This window comes from Pezoporus occidentalis, unplaced genomic scaffold (genome assembly GCF_034315485.1).
Source record: "Pezoporus occidentalis ecotype Australia unplaced genomic scaffold, CSIRO_AGI_Poc_V1 ctg2, whole genome shotgun sequence".
NCBI lineage: Eukaryota > Metazoa > Chordata > Aves > Psittaciformes > Psittacidae > Pezoporus > Pezoporus occidentalis.
In genome coordinates, this window is record NW_026913855.1 from 19,095,001 (window position 1) to 19,103,726 (window position 8,726).

Genomic DNA, 8,726 nt, shown 5'->3' on the forward strand with positions numbered 1-8,726 from the left:
GGGAATTCTTTCCTGTTAGGGTGGTGAGGCACTGGAATGGGTTGCCCAGGGAGGTTGTGAATGCTCCATCCCTGGCAGTGTTCAAGGCCAGGTTGGATGAGGCCTTGGGTGATACGGTTTAGTGTGAGGTGTCCCTGCCCAATGGCTGGGGGGTTGGAACTAGATGATCTTAAGGTCCTTTCCAACCCTAACTATTCTATGACATATAAGATTTGGAGTACTAGCTATCCTGCAGGGCATTTGTCTACTCTTAACTGTTTGGCACTATATTTATAACAAACAAATAATTTGAAAGGTTTGTTTTTTTTTTCTTCTCTTTAATTTCATATCTTTACTTCCATATTCTAGTTAATATTAAAAAAGTGGTTTTATTCTAAAAGAAGAGAAAAAAAGGCTTGTTAATACAAAGCTTAGAGTCAAGTGTTCTGTGTAATTTCCTGTTTTAAAAGAAGGAATGTTCTTTATCATGACAGTTCTGGAAAGAACCCTGTAAGATACTGCTACACTTACATCTGCTGTTCTTCTCTGGCCTATCTTCCATAAATTTATTTTACATGCTTTACTGGCATGAGAACTGAACAAAAGTCTTGGTACAGATCCTTAACTTTTGTAACTCTGTGCTCTTCTTGTATAATCTCCTTTCTGATATTATGCATACATACACAATGTGGAAAATGAAGTGATTTTAAGACCCTATATTTTTCATCTAAGACATCCATATCACATTATGAACAAAATTTTTATTTGCCTGGTTTCTTATATGCTAAGGCATATAAGAATAGATGTCTTGGTCCATTTTACAGCTATCTCCTTTTCCATGTATGCCTGTGCAGGGACAACTTTTCTGAGGCTGATATAAAGATCTTAATTCTAGCCTCTGTCCCTTAGATGAGCATTTGTGACAATGGCTGGCTGGCCGGCCTTGATGATGCAGAGTTGCGATGCCTATTGAACAATGCTTTCTTCTCAGACAGCTGCCTCCAGCTGACTCCACCCGCCAGCCAGATAACAAGCAGTAATGTTCTTCATCACATATATTTGCTTCCTCTCTAGAGATAACTTTGCTGCTTTTATCCCCAATACTTGTTGCATAGTCTCTTGTGCTGGCTTCTGGGTGTCTGTCTACCTCAAGTAAAAATACTGTGAAAGCACAAGGTGGCTATGGTGGTTAGACATGTTCTTGATGGGCTACTTCTACCTTGCACCCATGCTGAAGGCTTTTATGCAGTTCCTGTGCTTCCCTTGCACTTCTGATGAGGGGACTGTGAGGAGTCATAGTGAAGACTCTCTGAAGTGCCAAGGACTTGCTGTGTGCAAAGGGAATATTTCTGTCTGTTATGGAAACCAGGATCACCATATTTGAGAGTCTCTGGGAATACTTGCTTAATGGTAGTGAGGTGATCTGGAAACCTTGTCAGTCAGTGCCCTGTGAGGTTGATATGCATGTCTATAGGAGGTAGGGTCATTTGGGATTCCAGGAGAAGGAAATCCTGTCTCCTGGTGGATCTGTTATGTACATACCCTCTTTATATCTATCTTGGAGTAAACCTTTACATTGCTGCTGAGGTGTGCAGTTGCAACTGAAAGATGAATACCAAGATGTGATAGAAAAGGCCAAGGCTATGAGAAAGCCACATACTGAGAATTCTACTCAAACTTTTAGATAGAAGAAAGACAACTTTCACTTCTCTGAACTGCAGTCTGCCTGAATTTTCTTGTGGGCCAGCACTAATTGCAGTTGTAATGCAATGGAAGGTTGATTTCCAGAGAAAGAAATACATATTAATGTGTATTACAACATCTGTTGTAAGTTGTGTGCTACAGAATCAAGTCATCTTAATACAACAGGCTGTTTTGAACTATTTTTTCTGCAGTAATCATAGATTTCCTTGGGGGCTTCAGAACTGATGGCACGGTATAGTATATGCATGGTGGTAGAAAGGTGGAAAATTTTAATAAAAGAGGATATTTAAACATAAGACTTGAACTTCATAAAAATAGATTCTTTTTTCCTGCCATCTTATGCAATTCCTGAGGATCAGTGAGAGCCTGAGAGAAAGAAAATATAATGGTTTAATCTATATGTTCTTTACACTATTCATCCAAGTACCCTGGGTGGGGTTCTCTATGTTCTGAAAAGTCCTAAAACAAATTACCATGTGATATTGTTTCAGACATAAAAATATTCTACCATTGAAGCAAACCAAACTGTAAATTTCAAAATAGAGAATAAACCCATAATTACTGCTTTCATTTATTCATACCATATTAATGCAATATAATTATCTGGCAGGCAGGATTTTATGAATACTCAACAGAAACCTACCGAATGGTTGTTCTAATGAACACATAAAAACTAACACTTTGAAGCAGTAAATCACATTTTGTTACTTTTAAAGTGAAAAATGCTTTTAAACTTTATACTTGAAAATAATGTGCTTTGGCACCCTGCAAAAGGCTCTTCTGACTACTAGTGTTTGGAAATATTTCAAAATGGACAGAGGTGACAACGGGATACTGTAGGAACTGTTATGTAGTTTTGCAGCGTGTGTAGTGGTGGTGGTTGTTTTCCCAAGTAACCATTACATGTGGTGGAGCCCTGCTTTCCTAGAGATGGCTAAACGCTTGCCTTCTGAGAGGAAGTAGTGAATTAATTCCTTGTTTTTCTTTGCCTGTACACACAGCTTTTACATTCCCTATTAAGTGGTTTTTATCTTAACCCATGAGTTTTCTCATTTTTACCCTTCTAGTTCCCTCCCTCAGCCCACTGAGGCAGATGTGAGCAAGTGGCTGTGTGGCACTTAGTTGCTGGCTAGGGTTAAACCATCACACCTATTTAAAAAAAACAAAACACCACCACCTGAGATAACCTGTGATGAAGTGTTATTAAGGAAATGTTTTACTAGTTGTTGCCACCTTTACATAGCCCTAAACCACCTTTTAGAGTATGCAATGTGAAGTTAAGCCACAACTGTAATTGGCAGAGTCAATTTTAAAAAGGATAAAAAATGAGGAAGAAGGCAATTAATACATATTTAAGGCACACATAACTAACTTCTCCAGGAGTTTCTTCTTTAACCTATGTTGTCCCATGTGCAAACCGTCAATGACCTGATCTAGTGGGGGTCATATTACAGTTAACCTATTTCGTCATGAGAATTGATGCTGATAATTGATAATAATCAATTAGAAGATTGATTATTACACTAAAAATTTCTTGTTTGGTTGGTTGTTTTTTTTTTTTTAAATGTTCTTTCTCCTCATCCTTTGGGGAAAGTTCTACCTTCAAAACAATCTTGATTTTGAATTATTTTTGTGTATTCCAGGGCTTTCTGGGGTAAGGAATGACACAGAAAAACATGCTATGCTTGCACATTGGGCTACTGGTGACTGGACTGTGCCCTCCTGTATGGATGTTGCATCAAAGCCAAAGATGGAGGGAAAATTTGTTATATTTAATCTTCAAACTTTTCAACATAAACTAGGGAGGAGAAAAGTATTGACACTCAAACCTTCATTGACAGTGAAAGATCTTTGGGTTCTTTTTTCCCCTATAATTGAATTTGCTAACCAATGCTAAGCATTTAACACCTTGGGGAAAAAAAACCAAAACAAATCCCTGGGAGAGCATGGTGGAATCTAATGATCTTTAAATAAGAATTGTAAGTCAAAGTGCACAAGATGCAAAACAATGTGGTTAACTGTCTCTGTAATGGAACAGAAATTATCTTCTGTAAAACTGGTCTAATATAAGCTAAAGCCATTTTCTGTTAGAGAGCTGCCATGCACTAGAAAGGTCAGGAAGCTCATTTTCCTCAAGTCTCAGCCTATAACACTGGTGCAAGTATAACATACCTAAATAAACATCCACAATAATTTTTGCATAAATGCAGAGCAACATGAGAATTGAGATGCGATTATTTAGCATTTGTGGGGGAAGGAGATGGTTTATTTGATATGTCAAGGACTGACTCCCTTGAGAGACAGACTGCTAAATGAAATGTCTAAATTTTTACAATATATTAGTACGGCAGCAGCGTTAAACATGTATCTGTTATAACCATCGCACGTGCACTTTCTGCCAGGTCTTGAACTATTGCTAATCAGCAGTTTTAGGAGTCTTTGGGTTATGATTATTGCCAAAAAAAGCACTTAATTAGGGTAATTGACTAGGTAGTGCTGTGAATTTAGTATGCCTAGAGTTAAGTGGTTAACTGTACCTGAAAACGTAGTTTTACAAGGCCTAGGGTGCTAATGTTTATCAGCGAAGTACTGGAGAACAAGTGGAAAAAAATAGTTGTTTTTTTTTTCTTAATGTTAGCTTCTCAAGTCCTCCCTGCATTATGTTAAATGGCTTGCTTAAATCCTAGACACGGCTGGAAACTGTTAAATGTGCAGTGGCTATTTCAACCAGGCCCTTCAAAACAGCAAAGATTTGCAAGACAGAGGTCCTGATTCCCCAGGCCAGTCAATGACATTTGGATAAAGCTATTCTGTTTCAGGCTGTGGAGGTCAAAACCGATTTTTGCTCTATCACCGATAGATTTTTTTGAAGCTACTTTTATATCTGTACTCCAAATCTGACTGTTTATCATTAATCAGAACTCCCCAGTGTCAGCTTAGTTGGAAGATGGCAGAATCCCGAGTCTGGTTGTGAGGCTGTGGAAGATGGGAATGAGGATACTGAACCAATAGTTGGTGTCTTCAACAGAGCTGTAATGGAGGGAGCGTGAGGGACCTGAGTGTGCGTCAATGGTGCTATGATGCATGTGCTGCACCCTGTCCTATTCCAAGAGCAATGGGTGGGCAGGATCTTGCTCTTATTCACAGACATTCTGTTAACCTAAGAAGTGCACCTGGCTCACCTAGTTTAAATTTATTTACATTTAATCTCATGTTAATTTAGTCAGTTATTTAAGTTTAAACTCATGTTCATTTAGTTCAAACCTCACCTGGGTCCTGCCCTAAGAGAGTATCATGTGTGTTGTGTTTAGAAACTGGGAATGTGGGGTACTGTGGCCAGCAGAGGATGGGGCACATCGTGGTTGTGGTTTGTTTTTTCTGCTTTCCCTGTTCCCTCTTGGCTGGAGACATGTGACTCATTACATCACTCACATTAGTATAAGAGGGAGCTTCCTCTTCCCAGAAGCCTAACCTACACTTTGGTGTCTTTATCCTGGAGGATGTTCAGGTAAGGTTAAAAGGGCATTAGAATAAGAAAGAGTCCAAGCTCTTGTGTCAGTTTCCAGCTGCAACAGACTTAGCAGCATTAAAGATCCCTAGCCCGTCTTAGGGCTGGTCCTTAGACCACTGGAGTAAGGCTGCATGACTAGCTATATTCACAGACACTTCAGAAGCATGAGACCCCAATCCTGGACAGGGGTTGTCCAATATCTATCAACTTATCCAATTAATCAATTATCCAATATCTATCAACTAGAGATATATACTGTAAACTAGAATAGAAATAGTTAAAAAGTAATAAACTAATATAACTGACTTCTGTGAACTAATAATAGTGCTCTTAGTTGTTTTTTGTCTAAAGAAATGCATCTTTCTGGAGAAAACTAAGTGTAGCAACAGTGTGATTATGTTTGATAGTTGGTATTTTATTGAAGCTTCCTTTCTCACAAGATGAATTTGACCCCTGTCTAGAAGTTCATATTTCTTTACATCCAGTGATAAGTAAAGAACAAAATCCTACCTAATCTATAGTATCTGAAATTTGTATGTGCCTGTGTGGAGTCCTTACCCCATGTGCACTGGTTTTGGACTTTTTTTTGTTCCTTTTTTTTTTTTTTAATTTTTTTTTTTTTTTAATTTTAATGGTGGCAAGCCATTAATCACTTCACAATGAGTGTAATTGTTAAAGATCTGAGAAGAACATTATAGTCTTGTGGAAAGCATGAAGCATAAGGTCACTTTACAAAGCTTGTTAAACTTTCCCCTGGTTCTTGCTTCTGTTCAGGCTAATGTCTTTCAAGTTCAAAAGTTTCTCCTTGGGACAGCTACTTTCACCTGGAGACAATTTCATTCCTCTGGACGCAGTTTTTGACTCAATAGCTACTTTGTACTCTGCTACAGCATCTCCTTGAAATTCAGTTTCTGTTCTTGCAGCTTATGTCAAAAACTAATCTGCTTTACAAACTGGCAAATTGATTAAGTAACTCAACAAAAGGTATTTGTATCTGTATCATCAAAACTTTGTCCTCCAGCTGTATCTTTATGGATGTATTTTGGTTTGTATTTCTGCACAATTTGTGCTGAGAACAACAGTCTTGGAAAATGGTTGGTGTTAATGGCAAGCATGACAATACACTTGTTTTACTGGGAACTCTCGCATCTCCTGTCCTCTGTAATAAATTTGAAGGAGATCAATTTCCTCTCTGCTATTTTTATTCTTGGTTTTTTTGACTTGCAGTTGGCAATGTTTTATTTTGACAAGTTTTAGTAGTTTATCAGTTGTCTCTATAGTTTTTACCAGCTCTGGACATACCTACCATTTTATCCAAAGACCTGTAAATTACTTATTGTACTGTTTTGAACCAATTTACAGCTGCAGTGAAATACTTTGATCTTTCACAGAAATAATTGAGAAAATAATTGAGAAAATTTCTGTGACATTTTCTGTTCTCTTTCTTAATCATGTTTGCAATACAACTTCTTATCTCACCTGGTGGTTGGCAAAGGAGAAATTTATTTTCCTAAATCAAATTTTTCTGTGGATTTCACTCTACTACTCAGAATGACTTAGTTCAGCAATTTGAAGTCTTCATTTATGCTTTCCTGAAGATAGGTCTGACATTCCAGAGTTTGCTCAACCTAGTTTATCTGTAGGGCTCCTGATAGATGATGGGTGTGATCAGAACTGCTGTGAGATGAAGAGATTCTGCCCATTCAGAAGACAGAATCTTTGCTGTGTATTCTGGTCATAGGTGGTCTCTGACCCAGTACAGCATTGCTTGGGAGTACTGAGTATAGTTGCCCAAATAAGGTCTACTGGCTACAGGTGCCCTTAACATTCTCCTCCTACAAAGTAAATCCAGTTGCCAGGCTAAGTGGGTGTTGCTTGCCTGTCCCAAAATTGACTGCCCACTATGACTATAAAGAGGGTGGGAGCTGCAGCGGAGGGAGGGATTCACAACCTTGCAGATTTCTGCTCAGCTCTTCTATCCGTGGCAGATTCTGCCAGAAGGGGAATGATGCTCAGGGTGATGCAGAAGGTGGCAAATCCTCCCTTTGCAGCACAAGCAGACACTGGCATTTTCTGATGCTAGGCTGGCTTTATTATCGGGTTTTATTTCTTATTCCTGGTTTGTATTTGGGATTCATAAGGTGAGAAAGATATCTTAGTGGCAAGTAGGTTCTGTCAGAATATAACTTAAAAGGCAGTAAGTCAGCATGTGACAGTATAATGGAAGGCCTATCTTTCTTCCAGAAGAAATTGCATAGATTTGAAGTGTTACATGGGTATGGATTTGTTTGTCTGCCATCCATGCTATTTTTATTTCTTGAGATTTCTCAGGACTTTCTCTCATCTGTGACTTTATAAGGACTATAGAATATAAGGACCATCCTGAAATGTTGCAAAGTCTGAGTGCACTTCCTTCCTAACCTTGCTGTTTTATCCAAGATTTAAAAATTTAGATTTTCTTTCTCCTTCATCTGCTGAGACAGAAGTTTCTGCATGAACTGGTAACTAAGAAACAATGCTCATTACACTGACTGATGGTGTTACTGTATCAGTCTTGTGTATTTTTTTTAAATTGAAATTATATACTTCACTGTTTTTAATTCTGAATTAGAGGGTTGGAATTTCTCACAGGCTTCATGTTGTCAGAAGCACTCACAGAACTGATTTTTAATTGGCACAAGAGCTGAGGCATGATGTTAGGAAAGAATAAAACTTTATTTCTAACATTAAAAAGTTAATGTTCTCAAAAATCTCTTTGCTGCAAAACTTAAACTAAAAGTTCTTCTACTGATTGAGATGACTTTATTGAGTGGAAAAAAATTGATCAAATCATATTTGACTTTTTTAATGAAGGTTGTATTGGCAACTCCTCCTTTATTGTCTGATTTAAATACCACTCACTCCACCCTTGCTTTATTCCCTTTTTAATCCTCTATGGAATCTGTAACCACAGATGAAGTGTGTAAACTAAACTTTAGCTAATGCCTTTTTCTTCCTGGAAATATGTTAACCACAGTTCACTGATTTGTAAGCTATTATATATCCATTTTACTTCTTGTTCTACTAGTATGTTTCTTACTCACAGATTGAAGCCTTCTTTCTTGTCGGATTGAGTCTGTCATTAGTGTATTCAACTTGGCTAAGCGAGTTGTGGAATAAAGTCTCTTAAGATCCACTTTATTTCAGTGATCAAATAAAGTATTAATAAAAATTTTTCACAAGTCTTGTAAACTCTTATGATCTTTATTCCTGTAAAAGTTCAGTTGACCAAAACCAACTGTGTGTTGAAATTGTTATTCAGGTTAATTTTAAGGTCAAACATGTTAGATATTTTCAGTGCAGAAAACAATCTTTAAAAGCAAAGGTAGAATTGTCATGAATATTGCAGAATGTAACCATAATGATAAATCTGATGAACAAGTACTTTCTTATACTCACAGCATATACTTAGGACTGGCCTTTAAAGGCTTATCTATAGTCATTTACCTATTTGGTGGTAGTAAACAAAAGGAACTATATTTCCCCTAAATTA